The 23516-nt window shown below is 36.7% G+C and overlaps 1 long non-coding RNA gene across 1 annotated transcript in view; it reads right to left on the bottom strand.

The window, feature by feature from the left end:
• Positions 1–22550, bottom strand: part of LOC121902078 — a 106704-nt gene extending 84154 nt beyond the window's left edge. Inside the window, exons 1-2 of the long non-coding RNA XR_006097455.1 lie at positions 22500–22550; positions 9385–9454 (exon numbers count right to left, since the gene is read on the bottom strand). This is a non-coding gene — a long non-coding RNA (uncharacterized LOC121902078). The remainder of the gene's footprint in view (positions 1–9384; positions 9455–22499) is intronic.
• Between the last annotated feature and the right edge of the window lie 966 nt (positions 22551–23516).

Raw genomic sequence — 23516 nt, 5'->3', positions numbered from 1 at the left:
AGTATGTTATAAGCAGTTAGGGTTCTTGTTCTTTCTGCTTCAACACATTTTATTTGGAAGATGAGCCATCCCTTAGAGGACCAATGCACCCAATGCAGCCTACGATTAGAGTTCACCCTTCGCATGGTACAGAACAGGGTGATATTGACTGCTTCCACTTCAGTGGAGTTGGTCGAGATTGACACATAATGAAAGCACAGTGGGGAAGAAAAAAACAAGGAGAAAAGTATACATGCTTTCTGTGGGCTTTCAAACAGATTTTTTTTGCCATTAACTGTAGTTTCATAAAAGTCCACTATCATTGTAACTATGTTTTTGATTGTAACTTTAATTCTAATCAAATTTCATCTTCTAGCATGCTCTATAAGACAGTCCACTCTACTCCTGTGGAGCAGCACACTAATATTGTACTTGCATATACTTGTTGTGCTAATCAGGATGGACCCACTAACCAGGGCAGATGCTGGTTGATTAAATGGCCATGTTAACCCCAAACCAGTATCCACGATATCAGCATATCAATGACTGACAGCACTCAGTTTTGTTCTTTCTGAAACTGGGTTAAAATTAGGCTTGGGCAGTATCACGGTAATACAGTATACCAGGGTAGAAATCATGAAGGTATGATTTTCCATACCATCAAAAATATAGACTGAGTAAAACTGGAGTACATCTGGAGTTTACAAGGAGTACTTCAAGGCAGCATGTAATCCCCCCTCCAACCACAATGTGGGTTGCAATGGCAGAGTGGCGCCGTCTGAATTTCCACTTGTTGACTTCGCAGGAAGTAAAGACTGCAGAAGCAGTGACTCAAAGTTTGTAACTTTGCTGAAAACAAAATATGAGATATTTGTGTCTTGTTATGTTTGTGGTGAATGAAACTCACATGACTTTTCTTTGTTTTAGCTGATATTCATCTGCTGGCCTTCAGTCAGTTTGTTCTTGACATCTATTCAGCCGTTTCTCCACTGTGTTACCAGATGAACAGTAAGAGACAGTGTTCATTGTTTTATCTCTTAATTTTTGCCTTGTACTTCCACCTAAGTGCTCATAATCATAATGTATTTTCTGCGCAGTTGGGGGTTTGCGCATTGGGTCAGGTCTGGCTGGTTGATTGACACACATTTTGCAGGTCAGGTAGTGCAGATGGGCTATCATAAAGGGTCAGGTGGGTGTGGGTATTAAAAAACTCTGACCTGCGCATCACCACAACAAAAAACACAAATACCATTATATACCATATACCGTTACATGTCAGGAAGGTATTAAGGTAGAAAAAAAATAGATACCACTCAAGCCTAGTTACAATGACCAACTTAATTTTTTTCTGTCTCTCCCATTCTGCTTTGTTTGGACAACAAAGTAAGGTCACACTAACAAGAATCACCATCTCTTACCATGTCCAAAATGGGACAAGGCATCATTGGGACTACATCTTCCGTGGTATCTGTAAAAATAAAGACAAGCCACTAGATACACGCCACACCAAGGGGAACCTAGACACACTACTATCTTGGTGTGGTGTATTGTAAGGATGGCCAGCAGTGGTCACCAATCATGTTGATGAACAAGGAGGTCAGGGACAACATTTTTCTGTTATTAGATCAATAAGATTATATAGTTCTGTCAACCATATGTGTCTTTGAAACACTCAACCCCTACTCCTGCAGTGCGTCAAGCAAGTTCAGCTGACCACACATACAAAAAAACAGCATATCTTCACTGAGAAAAGCTTTGCCTGCTTACCTGCAGACAGAGCTGATATGGCTCCATCAAGCTGGGTCATGTTGCCGCTGATCATAGTGGTGAGGAGGTAAATCAAGATATTCTACCATCTCTTCATCACACTGTGATAAAACAGAACACCTACTGCCTGACCAGCTAGCTGCATCTTACAGACAACAACATGCACCATCAGGTCTTCATCTGAAGAATCAGCACCAGAGTGGGATTTCTCAAATTCGCCTGACAGTCTATTGAAATCATACAAATTGGACCATGGGACTTTTGCTGCAAGGGCTCCTGCCAGTCTTAAATGACCAACTACCAAAACTTGCCCATGAAAGGAGCATGAAACGCCAACATTTCTGAAGTCTGTCTGAAGTCCCATGTACCCAGAAACAGGGGGCCAAGCTCAGGCAAAGATCTGTATGGCAGCATGGGAAGGTGAATACCTTCTGCCCTTGCTGAGATATTAACTAGTAAGTCTTTTGAAAGGGACAGTGTGGAAGACTCTTTGAAATCTTCAGTAGTATAGGAGAAGAAGAGTGCCTAGCTACCCACTTCTTCAAGGTCATCATCTTCTAAAGATGACTGGAGACACAGCTGGATGTAGCCAGCTAGCAACGCTTGTGCAGAAGCAGGGAGCTCAGTGTCGTCACTGTTATGCCTAGCCTAAAAATCTTTCCTCTGCCAGAGCTGATGAATTTACATGAAACACCCTGCACTTTGATGGTGAAGCTGTTGTGAAATAGTCAACTTGTGGCTGACTTCTGGTTCCATTGAATACTTTTTCATACCTAAATAAATAAGAAAAGTGACATTATTGTTAATTTGGTTTTTAGACATTTAAAAAAAAAAAATTACACAGACAATTTAGAGTGAACTGGATTAGAAGCCTTTAAAGAACTACGCCTAATTTTGTATTAATGCTTTTTATCACTATCAGGAAACTGACCTGCTGTCTCAAATTACTGCAGATGATACAGTCTGAGGTGTAATTAAAAAACAATTAGGAAAATGTGGCAGGCTAAGAACACCTTCATCCCCCTTCAGTTAAACAAGGTCATTAAGCATGCTGGATGTGACTTTTAGGCAATATCCAGGTGTGTGTAGGCAGAATCCATCACAGTCCTACAAAGAGCATCTTGAAGTCAGTGCTGCAAAGCATAAAATGTTTTAACTGTGAACATGCAAAAGTTAAAGTTCAAGATATGTATAACTTGATTTAAATACACTTGATTTGATTACAGAAGAGCCACACTGATAAAAAACAATTTCAAATATAAAAAATATTATTAAATATATAACAAATATTCTTATTCTTCATCACAGAGTTAGCATTTGCACTGCATGCCAGCATTTTTCATTTAATGTGTGCACTGTTCAATGTTGAAAAAATACCCATGACAAAATAAGCAATCTTGATTTTGCTGAAAGCTTCCCCTTGCCATATGTGATTGCTAGTCATGAGAGACTCACCCTAGCCATTATGAGCTCTGATTGGGTACATCAGAAATGATTTTTCAGTTAACTCACAACTGCTGTATCTGTATTGTGTTGCCCATGACTCACAAATGACACAAACAACTTGGTTAGAACTGTTAGAGCCCTACTTGACACATCTAAGTATATTAACAGTTTTGTATGAAAAACATAATCAAATCTCTTATTTATTTATTTTTGCAAGAGCATCTGCTTTGCTAGCTAATCTTTGTTGCAAGTAGTAAAAGATAGGTAGAAGCATTCCCCCCAAGTATTACCAGCACACACCTACAGACTTTTGTGTGTGTGTGTGTGTGTGTGTGTGTGTGTGTGTGTGTTTCGATGTGCATTAAAATATATCAAAATAAAAGAGGGAAAACTCTACATAGTGCCAGCAAGCTTTGATTTGTTATGATTTTGGCGGCCCTTGTGGACAAGTGTTTCCTGGAATGAAGACTGCATTTCCCATGAGTACCACCGCCTTGTATCATAAAGACCTTGATCTGGCTAGCATGTGCGTTTGTTTTGGAAGCAAATGAAAGAAAGACACAACTTATTTTCTATTTTTCTTTTTTTAAACACAGCTGTTTGCAGGATGCATAGCAATGAAGTAATGTATCTGTTTGTGGCTATTTAAGACTAATGATTGTAATATGACGATGATGAAACAAAGTAAACTTTGTTTTAGTTTCATATAGCTAGGTTACATGTGAGGCTGCATTCACACATAGGTCATATAGAGGTATCATTATTAAATTGAGATTGTTTCATAACTAGTTAAGAACTCCTTGTATTTGCTTTAAACACCATGTTGTGCTACCTTTCAACATCCCTCAAACACATTTAGGGGGTAACAGCTTATTTCTGTAAAGTGATTCACACAAATGATTAATTCAAGGAAGCAAATTAAGCAATTTGAGGGTACACATTATCACCTACGCACAAATTATCAAAAGGTTTACCACTGATACCTGCTGGGCTCTGTATTTTAATATAATATGCTTCTTTTTTATAACTTCAGACAATAAAAAGCAGCTAAAAATATAAAGGAGCATTCATATTACCAGTCACACTCATGAGTTGCTTGGAGGCATTTTAAGAAATCTTTGGAGACTTTCTGTTGAAACCAGCTTCCTTATTGCCCTCCTTGTTTAATTTCTCAACCCAAGGAAATGAAGAGTAAAGGGTTTTTTCTGTCTCCTCTTTTGTCTGTTCTTTTTGTCACTGTCTTCATACCCTCCAGCAGACGTAAGGTCCATAATTTCACTGGTGTATCACGCAGCCTTCTCTGTTTACTGGCAGTTCTTTTAAATTAAAAGTCACAATCTGTCTGTTAAGCAATTGTTTCTGCCTTGTGGCAAAAAAGTCATCAACTATTTTAAGTGAAGATGCACCCTCTTTCCTGTTGGTACTCTGTGCGATTAAATGGCAATTGTCTGCCAATATCACTTTGCATTAATTAGACTGTAGTCAGAAACAAACTGGTTCCTGTGTTTGTGTCCACTGTGTGCACACAATGCCTGCACTTTCCAATGCAGTTTTTCAATGTCACACTACTACCAACTGGCTTTCTGTAATATTATACTGCACTGTCTAACACAACCCTCTTTGAATTCAGTTTAGGTTACAGATCACAAGTTTTGTCAGTGATGTGCTCATGCCCTTTAAGACCCATTCATCCACACAGTGTGACCTAGAGTATACTGACATGACAGTGACATGACTGGTGTTTCACAGCAGGACATCATGAAAGGCCCATGGGGAAGTCCTAACATCACTGTACTTTAATAGTCAAACTTGTGATGATAATAAATGTGACTTAAATGTTATCTCAGTTTAGTTCACTATTTTTGTGCATTTTGGAACTCTACATAACAGGTATATTATTGATCCAATCGAAGAACAATGCATATATATTCATTTAGTTATAATCATTCCAAATGTTTAGTTCCAGCTTCTGCAGTCATACCATCACCCATTTATATTATATGTGAACTACTTAAAAAGCCAGACTGGTTGGTTATGCCATATTGTACTGGAACACATACATTTATCTAATACATGATATGTTCCAATAACTTAAAGCATAAACTTGTAGTAAACCTCATGCACCTTATGGTCAAAATAAGTTAAATGATACATGTAAGAATTAAATGCAAATAGCATTTTAAGTGGGGAAAAAATGATTATAAAATATCTAGGTCCCATATCTAGGTATCAACTGTGTGTGGTTCTTCTGTGGTGTTCCTTTTTACAAGAAGTATTTGCATAACTTTAGCTGCCTCAGTTGGTGTTGGTGGTGCTAAAAAATGTTACAAGTTGCCAGGATATCAGGTTTAGTTGTTTTCTGGAAGATGATATAACAGTAAAACTGCCTAATCAAACAGTAAACTGTTTTGAATTACAGAACTTAACAATTCTTTGAAATTTAATAATCAGGACGAGCAAAGCAGTACACTTGTTACCATGGAGACCATGCAAACAGAAACGCACTGAGGATGTGAGTGGGAACAAGAAAGGCTTTTTTTTTTTTTCAACCTCATCTTTCTTTTAATAGGAACATATAGCAATGTCAAAGGGTGTGCACATACCACACCATAATCTGCTTCTCAAAGTTATGGTACATTTGCCTGATATCAGACAGAACTGTCAACTCGTTACACTCTGTTTCCATCTTCAGTCTGACATCGCCTCCACTCCCATTTCCATGGGGGAGGGGGATTTGATTCAATAATGTGGTGATATGGTGGGTGATGTAATGCGAGTTGGGCAGTGCTGGGTTTTGGCTCTCCCGTTTTCAACGCCCATTTTCAACATGGCTGCTCATTTTGCATAGTTTTACTCCTCCTTGGTTTCTTGGCTTTACAACTGCTTGACAATGGCGTTAGTCCCGCCCATGGTGCTGATTAGCTAATCATTAGCCCCCCCAAGGCACTCATTGGACCAACAGAATCAGTCGACTTGACTGAGTGGGCAGATTCAAAAAGACTGGACCCAGGCAAATGGTACATTTGACTGATGCTGTTTCTTTTCTGCACAGCATCAGTGAGCCATGTCTGCCCAATTGGTATGTTAATTTTGACCTAACATCTAGAAAACTGACAATCCCAAGACCAACAACAACACAGCGCAAAACAACAGGTAGTAATTATGAAGTCATGACATTCATAGAGTTACAAGAACATAATTACTTACATCTTGTTCTGCAACCCTGTGTATCCTATTAACAGTCTATTTACTGAGGCAACACATTGTTCTATTACCTAACAAAGAGAACCAATGTATTTTATTGTATACCATTTAGATGCCATTCTACATAAATAAATACTCTAACATCAAATAAGTGAGTGTCTTGATAATTGTGACTTTACCCTACAATTTATCTCTGTATCAGAGGCAATGTTTTGCTGCGTGTGCTTTTAATTTCCACAAAATGTACCATAGACTTACCATGTTAATGTACAAATTGGGTTATCCTTCTTTCAAGGTCTCCAGCCTTAAATTAATATGACATCTTTGGCAAGGAAACTGGAATGGCTTTTAAAAGAATTTAATAAAAAGCATCACTGATGAAATTAGCTAATGCCCATTGACATTTTATCCTGAGCATTATAAGAATAACTGGATCCAGTGATCATATTTCCCAAGGTTTCTGATGCTACTGTCTGATAGATTTCAATTTAATTTGTAAGTGAAAAGTTAGTCTTAAGGTCAGGTGTGGCACTAAGGTTTATTCTGAAGCAAGCGATAATGCATTTGATAAAAAGAAAAGATTCATTGTTTTATCTGGCAGCATTATTCACTCAGTAGCTGTGTCCTTTTTTCCAGCTGTGAAATATTGACTGCAAAACATTTAGCAGGGTGAACACCCGACTCAGACTGTGGATACAAGATTTCACAAGAGAGTCTGTCTGATATGATGATATGGTATTTTCTGATCTCCAGTACACAGTTGCATGTAGTCACACAGACCGCTTAGAGCAAACAGCAATTACAAACACGGGGTCCCTGCCATCAGCTGTGTCTGAATATGGTTTTAATCTTTCATTCTCTACACACTAAACAAAAACTAGTACAAATCATTTTGCTTGTTTTATATCACATGTCAGCTATAATGATGGAGGCCCACACAAAAGATTCCAGCAGATAAAAAAAGCAGTAACCGTATGTCTCGGTAAACCCACAAGAGCAGCAGCCTGTGAAACAAAACAGCTTTCACTTTTATGTTTTGTTTTTTTTTTTTCTCTCTGTGGTTGTTGGTAAAGTTGCTAGTAAATTTGCCATTAAAATGGCAGCAAGAACCATAGTTTTTGAGCTTCTCTATCCATTTGAAGAATTCTTGCTTGCGTATAATGGGAGGAATGCTAGGCCTTTCATATACAATGCTAGATGGATGAAAGTGTTGCAGTTTTACAACATTATTTATTTATTTCCTTTAAAAGTCTATTTTTCTCACATTATTTATACATTAAATCACAAAATAACAATAGTGTTTTTTTAAACTAGATAAGGTTAGGATGATGATAGAGGTAAAACTGATACATTTAAAGATGTCTGCCCACCTTATGTTTGACATACTCATTTGATAAAATATCATCCATGGCTTGTGATGATACACCTTTGATGTCAGTGTTACTTTGGTGTCCGTATTGCTTCAGTGTTTTATTTGAAGAATGCCCAAACTTTTTTAACACTTAATACAATATTGTTTTGAGTCATGTAGTCCAATGACACAATGTCTCAATATAATACTAATTTACAACATCTTTCCTTATTATTAGTTATATACTGACAGTGTTAAGAAAGTAACAGCAAGTTTGTCATTTGAAACACAGAGAGGAAAAATAAACATTTTTTTTCCCTCTTGTAATACTCTTCAAGGAGACCTTATTAAAGCACACTTCAGCTGTATGGTTAGCTGACTTTGAGCCATCCTATCAAAGATTTTGACAACTCCGCTCTAAACCTGATTCTACAGTCACTGCTTCGCTGAGAGTCCAATTAGTAAGAGGAAAGGAATCCTACACCATGCATTTAAAACAAGCATTATAAAATACTGAAAAATAATAAAACATATTTAGCTCTTAAAAAGTGTCTACTCTATTATTGTTCATTTTTTCATACTGATGCTGGGAATCATAATCTTTGCCATTCAACTCCATGCATTTTGTGGCTTTTAAACAGCAGTTACTGTATATTGTATGTATGCAGTAGTAGCATTCAAAGTGGAAATAGAGAGATTAGGATGAGTGGTAATTATGCAGGGTCTGAAACAACAAATCTAGTGCAGGTAAAATATGTCTGGCACGAAAAAAAAAATCAATCATATACATTGTGTAGGTTTTTGGATGCACATCATTTGTGTAGACCTGTCTTGTCCTATTTACTTCAAACAAGTCAAATATACTGTATGTCTGATGGATGCCATCTGCCATCCACCCCAACCACCTCCCTCCAACTTCAATGTGGTATATAAATATAACACTTCATTCATTAAAAAAAACATTGTGTGTAAACATAATCCAGGCAGTAATTATGTTTGCTAAGATGTAATTGGTGGAAAAAAAGTATACAAAATTCTAGGATACAGAAACTGGCAGAAAGTCTTACTTGTTACTTTATAACAAACATCATTACAATGGTGATGATGACCATTCAAGAGCAGAGTACAAAAATGATGTACAAATATCTCTAAGCCTGCCATGTGGGTCACAGGTTTGAAGTACTGTACACACATCACCATGGATATGTATGCAAGTAGCACAGTTCTGTAAAACAGCATTATTTTATTTGCTGGTAAGTGTACAATAGGAGAATAGCTCATCAACATTACAAGCAGCAATTACTGCAAGAGACAGAGCCAAACCGCTTTGACGTAACAAAATATCTATCTAAACCTGAAATTATCATGTAAAATAGAGAAGTGCTAATAAAATAGTTTAGAAATGAGAAGAATTTCTTTTTCTTAAGGAACTCATGAGGGTAGGTCATTGGAACGGGGCTGAGGTTATTAGGTTTAAATTTTAGTTTTGTGTTTCATTTTCATGTCAAATATGTGGCTTATTTTCTATGCAGGTCAGATGCACTCTCTAGTTTAAATTGTCCATATGTGTCTGTTGATCTATAAGCCCTGTAATGGACTGGCAACCTGTTCAGTATATGTCAGAGATGCATCCTTACCTTCTGCCCAAGTGCATGCTGGGAGCCCATCTCCACCCTTTCACCAGCTAGACCCTGAATAAGAATGAGCCTGTAAAAGAAATGAAGCAACATATGGGACATTATGGGACATCAAGATTTTTAGAAGAAGAATGTGAACAATGTTTAGCCAAATGTTTCCCAGATCCAAAGTATTGCAACTGTATACTTACACTGTATTTAGTATGTATTGCTGCAAATTGTGTTAGAATTTGATAATATTCATGTATTTCTTGTTAGCTTCTTTGTATGTTTTTTCCCCCCTTTGTTACCCAGTATGTTATCTTTCTACTTTCTACTGAAATGGACTTTTTTGTGTTTGTAGAAAAATAAAATGTGCTACATATTAAATACAATCACTTAAATAATGTACTGTTCAATATTGCAATGCTGTACAGGAAAATGTTAGCAAAAAGGCTTTAAACACAGGGGTAACATTAGCTGGTTAGTTAGCCAGTACTGTTGATTATTTAACATTAAGCTCACAAACATGTACAGTAATGTTAGCTACTAGTTGGCTAATAGCTAATTTTACTTAAACTATATAACTCTTGATTCTTCTTAAACATCTCCAGCTACTTTCTTATAATAGCAAAGGACAACAAGCTAACAATCATTAATTACTGGTGGGCTATAATTAATACCACTGATACTAAATTTAAATAGGGACATTCTGAGGCTCTAGGTAATTTACAAATTCTTTACAATAAAGGCATATGAGATTGGTTATTCAAACATCATACAGCAGTTAACACATCCGCAATTTGTAATGACAGCAGCTCTGCTGGAAGGACCAAAATATACCAGGCAGAGTTAAATATGAAAAAAGAAAACAAAAAAAACAAAAACATACAGAAAAGTTACTTATGTTTCTAAATTATATTAAAGATAATTAAAAACACTTATTGTGAAAAAATGTCATAAGATGTATATAACATACTTTGAATACAAAATAAGTGTCTTGTTAAAATCCTTAAAATTACATCTCTTGCTTCTCCATCATTAATTATTCCAGAATTTACGAATATGTAAATATTGTTAATTTCAAAAGTTTAACTGCTGGCCAAATGTCTCCTGTGCACTGGAGGTTTCAAGTTTTCACATCACACATGTGTAAGTTGAATACTGGACCACAATTGGATCCAAACTAGTTGTAATGTCACAAATCATGCTTGAAGGTACATGCCTTAAACTCAGATTACTCGGAAACTCAGAAGTTTCCCCAGTCATCAGATGAATGTGAAAACAGTCTTCAAGTGTTAAACTAAGCACATGCCTCATTCTGCACAGCGAGGCTCAAACATCCAACAGAAGGAACAATAAGCATAACACATTTTTGACTGGAGTGGGACATGAACAATTTCTAAAGCCATCAAATCTCAAAACTCTGAATGGGGATGATGCCCATGCATATAGTCACAAATGAGGTTAAGGTACTTGTGTCTTTGTTACAAGAAGAAAAGCTGCAGCCACACTGTGAATGTGAGCCCTTAAAATAAATCATAAGTAAATAGATGATCCTCCAGTAACACTTGAGCTCTGTCTGGCTCCTCTGTAGTATAAGACAACACATAATTAACACCAGTCACAGAAACCAAGGCACCCTTATAGCTGTTATTATTATTTATGTGAGCACATGCACCCATTCAGCCAGATAATTTGTCACAAGGGCAGAAATAAGTGGTGAAATAACATGAGGTTCACAGTGAGGTAAGGGGCATATTTATAAATATGATCACACAAAACAAATTGTGACAGTCACTTTAAGTTAAGTAAAACACCTGTAGAATGAATGTCTCCTAATGTATTTATTTATTTACTTTTCTTCCTGGGAGACTGTTCTCTTACGAAAAAAGAGAGAACATTGGTTGTTTGTCAAACAGCTTAAAATGACTAATATTTATGTCAGGAAGAAAGTAGTTCATATACCAACATTTAAGTCTTAGGGGGGAGGCTGGGTGAATGCATAGCTGTAGTGTGACTTTGATACCAGAGACCAGGGTTGTGACCTCCTCTAAGAATTCAAAAATGATCATGATCTTTGACTAACCTGAACCAAATAGTTTGTCAAAATTGAGAAACGTACCACTAACGGGTCCTGCTGATGAGGGCAGCAGTTCAGTAAAACATTTATATAATTCATTTTGGAATGCACTGAAAAACAACAATATTTTGTTTTCAAGTATGGCAGACTGTTGTTTTTCAGACAGATAAATAGATAAAAGAAAAATGAAAAATACAAGTACAAAAAAGTGGCAGTGGACAAATTAAATGTTCAGATGCTCTGATAAAAAATGGATAATCCCCAAACCTTGGTTTGATAATCCAATTAAAACTACTCGCAATTATGCTCAAGGGTAATTGGGCCTGTGTTGTTAAACATTAAGCTTGGACTTACAGCACATGTTTAGTGCACTTTCACTTGAGCAGTTTTCTAAAAACAGAACTTGTTCCTGAAGATAATTGAAATAGAGATACAATAAAATATTTTGTTTTTTGTTGGCATAACAAAAACCCAAAGACACAATTACCATGAAAACTGTGAGGATAATAAATTGGATTTATGTGGATTGAAAACGTGATACTGCACATTACAGTGTATATATTATATATTTCAACCTGTTCTGGGCGAGGCACAGCCTTCTGAAGCGTGATTGCCTCCACCCAAACAGGAGGGGATCCCAAATACGGTCTGAGAACATGGACTCTAGCCTGAGGGAATGATACAGCAGCACAGTAGGAAATGTTACGTCACCACTACCATCCCCTACTTCTGCACCCCACTCACCTCTCCTAAACAGGACTGGTATGCCTTCTTTTATAACCACCATCATTTCCTATCATAGACCCACTGTAGCACGCTCAATATCACACCCCTCTGCTGCTAATCATAGCAATATAATTCAAGCCCATCAGCAACCTCTGTTACCCTCTGCTCTTAATTGTAATCCTGTAAATTTTGGTCTTTTAAATATCAGATCCCTAAATAATGAATCTTTTTATGTCATGATTTTATTACTTTTAATAATTGAGACTGTTTTATCATCACAGAGACATGGTTATCTCAGGGAGACTGCAGTCCTCTTATTGAAGCAACCCATCCTCAACCCCCGACCCCTAATTTTACACACCTCCATCAACCCCAGCTGTCAAGCAGGGGAGGGAGGGTTGCTGTTATTTACAGAAAGGATTTTAAATGCACTCTCATTTTACATGGTAGTTTTACATAATTTGAACATCTTGGTTTTATGGTAAATTCCAAAGATCCAGTGATAATTTTAATTTACAGACCACCCAGCCCAAACAATGTTTTTATCCAAGAGTTTGCTGAGTTATTATCCCTTTTTTTTTTTTTTTATCAAAGTGTGACAAAATTCTTATTTTAGGTGATTTTAACTCAGACTTTTGTCACCAGTTTTATGGATACTTTGGAATCTTTTAACCTCACTCAGGTAATACAAGAACCCACACATTCAAAGGGATCTGGAAAGATGCAATGAAGAGTTATGAAAAGACAGCTAAAGAAAAGCAAGAGCATCCTTCTTCTCTAATTTAATTTCAGCAAATCACTCTAACCCAGAATTTTATTCAAGGTAGTAGATTTGGTCATCAGCCCATCTCCCCATCATTTTATCAATGCCTCACAAGAGATATGTGAGAAATTTCTTCTTCTTTTTTTTAAAATTTTTTTTATAAATAGAGTCAAGGATTTCAGGACACCCCCCCCCCCCCCCCCCCCCCCCCCCCCTTCCCCCCCACACACACATGCCAGTAGGTACATTCATAGTTATTTTAGCAATTTTGAACCAGTATCACTGTCCATTTTATCTGAAATCATATCCCATATGAAATCAACCATGTGCAGCCTTGATATTATTGTCACTATTTTTTCTTAAAGAGGTTATTGACACAGTTAGGCTCAGTATTTTATTGTACATTAACAGCTCCTTAGCAAAAGGCATTTTTCCATCTATTTTTAAACATGCTGTGGTGCAACCTCTTTCAAAGAAACCTAACCTTGATCCTTCTGTTCTTAACAATTTTAGCCCAATTTCCATCTTTATCAAAAAGTTTTAGAGAAAGTGGTTTCAACCTAACCTTTAGCTTTTATGTGTCAAAATAACATCTTTGAGAAGTTTCACATTCAGAGACACAAGACACAATAAAGAATTATCAAAAGGCAGTTAAAGAAGCAAGAGCATCCTTCTTCTCTAATTTAATTTGAACAAATCACTCAATCACTGCAGAATTTCATTCAAAGTAACAGAATGGGTCATCACTCCCCCCCCTTATCATTTTACCGATGCCTCACGAGAGATGTGTAGGAAGTTTTTTTTTTTTAATAGAGTCAAGGATTTAAGGCAACAAATTATCCCCCCAGACCATGTAGGGACATTCATAGTCATTTTTGCAATTTTTAACCAGTATCACTGTCCTTTTTATCTGAAATCATATCCCATATGAAATCAATCATATGCAGCCTTGATATTATTGTTACCGAATTTCTTAAAGTGGTTATTGACACAATTGGGCCCAGTATTTCAGGCATTAAAGGCATTTCTCCATCTATTTTTAAACACACTGTGGTTCAACCTCTTTTAAAGAAACCTACCCTTGATCCTTCTGTTCTTAACAATTTTTGGCCGATTTCTAAACTTCCATTTTTATCAAGAGTTTTAGAAAAAGTGCTGCCAACCTAGCTTTTATGTGTCATAATAACATCTTTGAGAAGTTTCAGTCAGGTTTTAGAGCTTTACAGATGGGGGTACTTTTGTGTCTTTATTATGCAATCAGAGTAGGTTTGTAATCAAAAAAATATATTTGAGAGCAAAACTATCAACACTGCAATCAAAAAATGTTTTTTTGCAAGTAAAATAAATTTGTGATTAAAATCAGAATCATAAACTTTTGTTTGCAAATCCGAAAGTTTTGTTTACTGTTGAGCTCAATCTTGTGGGCAGGACTTACGCTGAAAGATGTAAGACACATCTCTATTGGCCAGTCTCGATCAGAGTAACAACTTGGCAACATCCACAGTTAGTAAGCGAGAGAGAGTGTTTTGAAGTCCATGGAGAAGAAGAGCGGGAGCGGAGAAGACAGAAAATCAATGTGTAGGTATGTTACACATAACTTCCGTCTTAGTAATAGCAAGGATGTTATGTTTGAACTGCTGCAAAAATACATATTATTTTGTTAGCCTGTAGCTGCTGGCTTAGCTCAATTAGCTTGTCACTCGCTCATCATGGGGACTGCCCATTAGTCCCAAGGCACATTATTCCGAAACTCCAATAGTTCAAAGAATTGGATTGAAAGCCTAGAGTCCGATGGCCTGTTATCCAAAAAACAAAAGCCTACTGCCCCGGAGGCCTGTTGCTCCAAATATACATAATCTGGAGATGGAGTTCAGTGACTACAGGTGATACAATTTTGGTGACCCATCAGATTCTGTGACCTGCAGTGTTGTACTCAGAAGTACTCAGATCCTTTACTTAAGTAAAAGTATCAATACCACAATGTAAAAATACTCATACACATTTAAAATCCTACTTAAGTAAAAATATAGAAGTATTAGGTAGTAAGGTAAGTAAGTAGGATTTTAAATGCAGGATTTTTACTTGTAATGGAGTATTTTTACATTGTGGTATTGATACTTTTACTTAAGGAGTAAGTATTTCTTTCAACACTTCAGGTCAAAGAATCTGATGGGTTGATGACAAAATAATATGTCAAAATAATAATATGTAAATTTTTTAACCCATTACAACATCAAAGATCGTTAAACAAAAGCAATCTACATGCACGAGTTGTAACATATTATTGAGTGATATTATTACTAAGATGGATTTTACGTAAACATACCTGGAGATTTATTTTCTGTCTTCTCCGCTCCCACCCTGTCTTCTCAATGGACTTCAAAACTCTCTCTCTCGTTTACTAACTGTGGATGTTGCCAAGCTGTCACTCTGATCGAGACTGGCCAATAGAGACGTGTCTTACATCTTTCAGCATAGATCCGGCCTATGAGATTCAGCACAACAGCAAGCAAAACTTTTGGATTTACAAACAAAACTCTTGGATTTGCAAACAAAACTTTTTGATTTGCATTTAAATCACAAACTTATTTTACTTGCAATAAAATGTTTTTTGATTATAGTGTCCATAGTTTTGCTCTCAAATCTCTTTTTTGATTGCAGACCTATTATGTTTGATTGCATAATAAAGACACAAAAGTACCTCCATGTTCAAATAACACAGAAACTGCCCTCCTCAATGTAACCAAAGACCACCTTTAAGCAGCCAACAGGGAGTAGAGTGCAATTTTAATCTACATGCTTCCACTTGGCCAAATTATCCAAAATCACAATTTCTCTTTTCATTGACACATGACACACAGATATACCTTCCCCTAACATTTGGTGACCCAAAAAGCCTAGCTGCTGTTGTAGATTGTCTCAGTGATTTCAACTGTTGGATGGCACAAAACTTTCTTCAACTCAATAACTCACAATCAAAAATCATATTGTTTAGTCCCCCAAACCCAATCAGTCTTGGTAGTCTTGGTCCCTTGTCTGCTAATGTGAAGCCCACTGCCAGAAATTTGGGAGTACTATTTGATTCACATTTAAGCTTTGAACCACAGATCAAAAAAGTTGTCCAGTTCTGCTTCCTTCAAACAAAATTCATGCTGTTATTTTCTATAGACTTGACTACTGTAACTCCCTCCTTTCCGGCATAAACCAAAAGTCACCCTCTCACCTCCAACTAGTTCAGGATGCAGCAGCTCAGCTTCTTATTGGTTTTAACAGATCTCCCCAATCCTGACTTCTCTTCACTAGCTCCCTGTTCGATTCAGAATTGATTTTACTGATCACTTTTAAAGCATGTCTGGTTCTGGCTCCAAGCTACCTATCAGATATATTGACCCCTTGCGAGCCAGTTTGCAGATCCTCAGGTGGGGCTCTTCTGGCTGTTCCAAAGTTGAGTCTTAAATCTAAAGGTGACTGTGCTTTTGCCATCAGGGCCCCTCGGCTTTGGAACGACCTGCCTGAGGAGATAAGGCTCGCAGAATCAGAGACTTCTTTTAAATCACTTTGTAAAACCCATTTTATAGACTTGCTTTATGTGATGTTGTTTTTTTATTGCTTTTATTCTTTTTATTTGTATTTATTAATATTTACATGGTTTTATGTTTTTATTGTCTTTTATCTCTTTTACTGTCTGTCTTTCATCATCCTTCTGTCTTCTCTCTACTGTGTTTTTGTGTCTTTTGTCTCTAGGTCTTGCTTTACCTTAGTTTTGTCTTGCTTTTGCTTGGTCTTATTGTTTGGCTCTGATGTTATATTGCCTTCTGAGTATCCTACTTTTGCTTTGTATGTCAAAGCGCTTTGTAAGCTCTGTTTTTAGAGCTGCTATATAGGCTACATTAAGTTATTATTATTATATAGCTTTAACAGGACCTAGTAAAAGAGACCTTCAGGTTGGGTGTTCATGAACAGCAGGAGAGATACAGTATGTGCACTTGAAGGGGACCTATTATGCTTTTCCTTATTTTCAGTTATATATATAATGTTACAATGTTGGATGTTCATGTTAAAAGTGGCCAACATGTCAAATAATGAGGTAAACATATGTAGACATAATCCCTGTGAGCAGAAAACACCAGCTTCAGACTGCTCTAAACGCTCGATTTCTAAAATTTTTTTCTACTTTCAGCCCGAGCCGACATCAGTTTGTGACGGATTTCTTTATATAATCATCTGTTCACTGCTCCACTAACATTTTGGTGAAGCAGTAATGCAGAAAGTGTTGGCTTTCCATTGGCGGCAACTTAATATGACTCCTATACAGCTGCCCCTCAGCAGCTTCCAGAAAGCTGGCCAATCAGAACAGAATGGGCTCATTGGAGGGGGGCCTTAAAGAAACAGGAGCTAAGACTGCCTGTTAAGAGACAAAGCCTATACTGAGGGGCTGCATAAAGGGCCAATATAAATTAAATAAGGAGTTTTTTGAACTGTGAATCCTTCAAAGCTACTTTAGTGGAGTCCAAGAATAAAAATATAGAGCTGGAAATCAGCATAATGGGTCCCCTTTAAAGGATTTAGTGGCATCTAGCGGTGAGGTTGCAGATTGCAACCAACTGAATACCCCCCTTAAATCTGAAAATCTTTTCTTGAGGGCTGCCTGTCTTTTATACTCAGAACACATAATCTATCATTTATGGTCTATAAATTTAGAAAACTAAAAAGTGATGCTTTCCTGAAGGGTCACTTGTTTATAAGGACAAGAGACAGTCCAGAAACACTTGAAAAGGCACTTCTGAATTACTCAGTTTTTTCTATTCTAGCCATAATTTGTGAAAATTCATGCTATAGGACTTCTATGAAAGACTCTACTGAATGTTATGTGATGGTGCATAGGTTGTGGTGGTGAAACAGTTCTCAGAGTGTTTAGATATACTGTATAATTTTGCCCTCAATGTACAGTACAGTTTGCAGATTCATTATTTTTTGCCTTATGTACACTAATTGTTAGGCACTGGCTACCTTCTTTCTTTAAGTAGGACACCAGCAAAGATGTGACAGGCCTCATAATCAGAACATTTTTGGACTCCGATTTGTTTTGTACATGCAGACCAATTTATACTGTATTTATTATGTGCTTGAATGTGTTTTTCTGCCCTTTTTATTCTTTTTTTTTTAAACATTTCAACTACTATGCAAAATGCACAAGGCCATGAAAACTTCTACCAGACATAGACAGAGTTTGAGGTCATCTTTCATTGTGCTCATCTTGCCCTGGTTTTTCCCGAAAGCAGATGTCTTCCGATTTGCAGCAAGATATCAGGTATGAAGGTAAATTCCAGAACATAAAATACAAGAGAAATACCCCCCCCCCCCCAAAAAAAAAAAAACGCAAAAGGCCTCTGGGCAAATGTCTGTTTTACACAGGCTGAGCCTCTGGGTCGCTGCTGGCGATACTCGACAAATGACAGCACTTGGTTGGTTGTTTCGAAGGCTTCGAGACCATTTGCCTTCATGTGACAGCTTGTGTATCCTTCTGTACATTCTGAGGAATTGACTGGCTATAAGCTTTTTGGGGACTACAATCAGTGCGGGATGAGATTGCACTCTGGCAGATCTGTTTTGTACTTGGCACTTTTGAGCTGCATTTGCATTTTCTTCAGGTTAACCACAGGTCAACAAGCGGTATGAGATTTGAATACCAGGTTGCCCTATAAGGAATTTTCAATATTTTAACACTATGGGTCATAGTCTGTAGTAAAGCACCTCCACCTACAAGGATGACATTTCTGTGCTAATCAAGTGAAGATATCAAACACGGAACTTATAGATTCCACCTGGTAAAAGTCAATGAAAGAATTTTGCTTCACCAGAGGGAACAATCCATCTGCCTGTGACAAATATATCCCCTTGAGGATGACTTTTGAATCACCAATTGAACAAAGAGTGGAGCAGATGCCTGTATAAGACCATCAGATACAACATTAAATCACATATTTCAGTCATATCTCATATCAGTTCTTCAAACATTACAAAATCCAGCACAACATAAACACAACACATATGGTGCCATGAAGAACCACAAAGGATGCACGAACAGCCAAAAGCTTGAAAACTCAACTGAAAGCCAATAGAAGCTCTTAAATGGGACACTGTAGGCAGCAACAGTAACCATCCACCAGCAAAAAATGGAATCAGTGATGCATTGTTCCTCAGAGAAACTCTTTCTGCTCCTACGCTTCTGTCTTTCTGGGGACAAACACTAGATTTTATGACCTGGCAAAGGTTCTGCAAATACCTCCCCTCCAGTGACTCACTTACACCCATGCTGTCTGCAATAAATAGGATAAACAACATCCTGTAGCATGGTAGTATTTGCAACATATGTGCTTTGTGGTAATTGTCTGTAATTATAAAAAAAAAAGCATGTAGGATAAATAGGGTGACAAAGGCTCACTGATATGCCCTTGCTTACATTGTGTAAACAAATTGCTGAGCTCTTACAGTAAATTAATTTTAGGATTTGCTTTTATTTTTCACATTTCAAAAAAAGTGACCTGGTCATATTTCTGTTTTAAATGTATATACAGGTCAGAAAAACTGAGTCATCAGTAGTAGAGTAGTGGTTGATGAGTAGCAGTAAAGTGAAGTAGATGAGATTAGTCATTTCATTCATATCTACACTACTGTAGCTGTATATAGCCTGCTGTAGCTGGATAGAGAATCTATCAGCAGCCAGCTGCAACTCAGCCTCCAACACTGTGCTTTATTCTTGCAGTGTGGATGACGTGCCCTCACTCATAGCCGCACTCTTCAGATTTTCTTTCTCCAACATGTATAGTATATTGATAAAACTGAGGCAAAAGCATGCACGCGTGCTCCAGAATGGCTTTTGCACATCTGTATATAAACCAGAAGGGAAGACGAACTGTAGCCACTGTCACAGCTGCAGGCTGACTCCCTAAGGGACCGCTCCACCAGCCACCCTGTAAAAAAGTGCCAGTGCACATCTGGGTCCAAGCAGGTGCTCTGCAGTCCCATGATAGATTGTCATTTGCTGTTCAACCTTCGGACTGGTGTCTTTTTGTGCATCACTGTGGAGCTTTGCATTCAGTTTGGAATACACCTTAAGCATTAAAATGAGGGCCAAAAAATAGAGAATAATGTATGTATGAGTGTAAATAATGCAGCAGTCAGTAACAAGATTAGGTTGAAATGTAGTATTTAAAAAAAAAAAAAGATTTTCACTAAACTGATTGTTACTAACCAGAAGGCCAGATATTAGTCATGTAACAATTGCATTTTTATATTATTATTATTATTATTATGGACACTTTTTGTTCTTCAATTTTACAGTATTTCTCGTTTATTTTTCCCCTTACAATTAAAAAAAAATCAGATGTGGCATGCTGTCCCCTACCACCCATCCATTCAAATTATAATACTGTTGAGTCAGGAGTTTTTGGCCTTTAAGGACAAACTGTAAACATTGTTTACATCTTTATTGAAGTGGAGAAAGGACAAAACAAGGATAGCCAAATGTCATTCTGTCTCATCATTATTCTGTGCTGCCATGTGCCAATATCATCAGAGATAAGCAAGCGCAGAGTAATTGCAAAGATAACTTTCATTTAAGAAAGCTCTAATACTTGTGGTTCTTAATTGTAGATGTTTTTTGTAGAATGTCGCTGACCTTTGTATCCCCTATTGTTTATCAGCGAAACCATCAAAATTGTGTTTGACATATCTGTTAGGAGTGGTGATAAATGATTGATTCATGGGATCATTACTTTCAATAAATATAAGGAAACAAGAACATGTTCTTGGATGATATGCAAGATGCACTGGTGAAGTGAACAATTCACCTCTTCCCACATGTGTCTTATTTTTAAAAAGACAATCATATCCTGAGACCCAAATGCTGTTCCCAAAACAATTTTTGTTTAAGTTGAGATTGTTTTATTAGTGTGTTTCTACAATAGTTGGTATTGTTTTTCCAAGTTTTCAAAACAGCACCTAAATGAAAGACTGTTGACTGTCTACAGTGCTGAAAAAGTTAACTAACTGAATTTTAAGTATGAAATGTTAAAATTTCTAAGCCATATTATAGTGATTAAAAAGGCATTAAATGCAAAATCTAAATTAAAAAGCAATATAAGCATTTCATACATTGACTACATTATGAAAATATAGACTGATGCACAGAGAAGAGCTTCCAGCTTGCTGCATTTACACATGCATAAATTATGTATTTAGTGGAAAGTGAACTTAGTTCAAACTACTAGGCCAATGCTCGAAGTGGACATTGTTGCCATTAAGCATACAAGTCTCAAGAACTGTAGGTTCTTGTGATCCCAGGACAGAGCGGTATCTTTGTTTCACACGTGTTGTCATTCTGTCATCAAATAAATATCCCTCTGTAAGACTTCCATCAGCAGTAGGAAAACAAATACGAGAAATAACTACATACATTCAAACAAAAGATGAGAAGTCATCAAAAGAAGAAGATGCTTTCAGGTACAAGAAAACAAGTAAACAAAACTGCAGATGTTTGATTTAAATAATTCAAAGATTTTTGGCATCAGTGCAGTAGATGAAATCGTGCAACGATCTCCTCTGGGGAGCCACGGTTGGGGGCTTGACACTGATGGCAGTGGGGTGAAGGTGTGGCAGAGCAGCATTCACTTAAGAATTCTCACTATATTATAAGTTAATTATAAGTTAACATTTGATATACTTAGAAAGGCCTACTTAAGTGTTTCTAAATATGTGTGTATAGATAGTCTTATAGGCTTGTCCTTTTATTAAAGTTATATTTTAGTATGGTTTGTATTACATTATGTGTCTATATTTAGTTATAGCCTATAGCTTATGCCCCTAAAAATATATATATATTTTTGCCTAAATACTTGCTATATAAATAATATTCATGTATCAATTTCTATGTAGCCCTTACTTTTAGATTGTCCCCTTTAAATTGGGTTATTTGGACCTCTGAACATTTTAGGTATATACTTTAAGGTGTGTATCTTGGGGTCAAAAATATATATGGAATGAAATGTTGATGTATTCTCTTAACTTTTACCTATGTTCAGTGATTAAGATGAACTATTATTGTAGCTTGTTAATGATTTTACTGATTGTGGATTAGTACCAGGTGGGATGTGTATATATACACACAGTATATAGGCGGACACTTGTATTGAGTGTGGTTGAGAAACATCGGTTATAAAATACGATCATTGGAGTTTAGTGTACAGTCATCTTTCCTTCAATATACTGTATGCCATTACCACAAGCAGCACCTATTTTTGGTATGCATTTACCAGACAACATTCACTGCATGACAACAAAAGAGATGTACTGTAACAGATAAGGTAGTTTAAATCCTTCTCTGTGACAGCCAAACCACTGGCCGACACCAAATGTATTGTTCTGTCTAGCCCAGTTAATATACAAACATTTCAAGTAATGACATGACACATAGCCCTTTGTTTTCATACAGCACACACCTGACAGTTCGTTTGCTAATTTCAGTGCCATATTTTGGTTAACATACTGTCATTAATGTTCTACCTTTGTTCTTTTACATGGGTCTGTGTTGAGTCCTCCTCTGGCCAAAAGATGTGGCACCAGTTAAAATGGCTTTTATATTATCAAATGCAGGAAGTGGGAGAGGCCAACTGGGTGAGCCAGAGGGGAGTCTGCTTTTGGGATTCAGTTAAATTACATTGTTTTGGGTTATCTTTAAGTTTTGTTTTTGTTTGATAGTTTTTTTTTTAGTTTTTTTTTTAGTAATTTGTTGTAAATACTTTCTTGATTTGAATCTTTATTTGTATTAAGGCTAATTTGTAGAATTAATTGTCATTCCTGCCCCCATTATGTGTCTGTGTAGGTTAGCCTCTTCCTTTGTGTCATTTATTAGGTCAGTTGTGTTAAGTTTAGTTCTATGTTGCAGTTCGTTCATTTGACCTCAATTTAAGCTAAAGGACCCCTGTTTTTGAAATCATCTTCTAGTTTTTCTTATTGTTTGCATTTTTCATTTGCTAACTACTTTGTTAAGTTGATGATACCATGATGAACAATTAATGTTAAACCTCATACCTGGCATATTTTGGTTCATTTTCTGTCCGAGTCTGTTTTTCAGCCTAAATTAACATTCATGGAGCTAGTAAGGCTTGCTGACTCAGGTAAGCTCAGGTGAAGCAACCAAGACATTTGATGTATGTGATGGTCTTTTAGTAGGTGGTACAGCCAAAAGGTTTGGTGGTAATTAAACTAACCTTAAAAAAACATTCTACTAGTACTGCCTGTAGTGTGACAAGGTGGAGACCCAGTGAGATAGCAAAGTTTTGCTTGAGTGTACACTAAATGCTGTATTATTGCTATCTTTGAGGAAATAGCTAAAAAAAACAACAAAAATATCTTCCAGATCCATCACAGCTATCACAAAAACTATTAACTTGGAGAAACATGTCTAACGATAATCATCAAACTGTCATATCCTGTCCAAACCAGAAAACATAGTATAGTTTGAATCATATTTTAAATTTTAAAATAGAGCAGTTGTGATAGAGACAACAAACATATCGC

This window comes from Thunnus maccoyii, chromosome 8, assembly GCF_910596095.1.
Source record: "Thunnus maccoyii chromosome 8, fThuMac1.1, whole genome shotgun sequence".
NCBI lineage: Eukaryota > Metazoa > Chordata > Actinopteri > Scombriformes > Scombridae > Thunnus > Thunnus maccoyii.
This window is presented reverse-complemented; position numbering and strand designations above follow the sequence as displayed.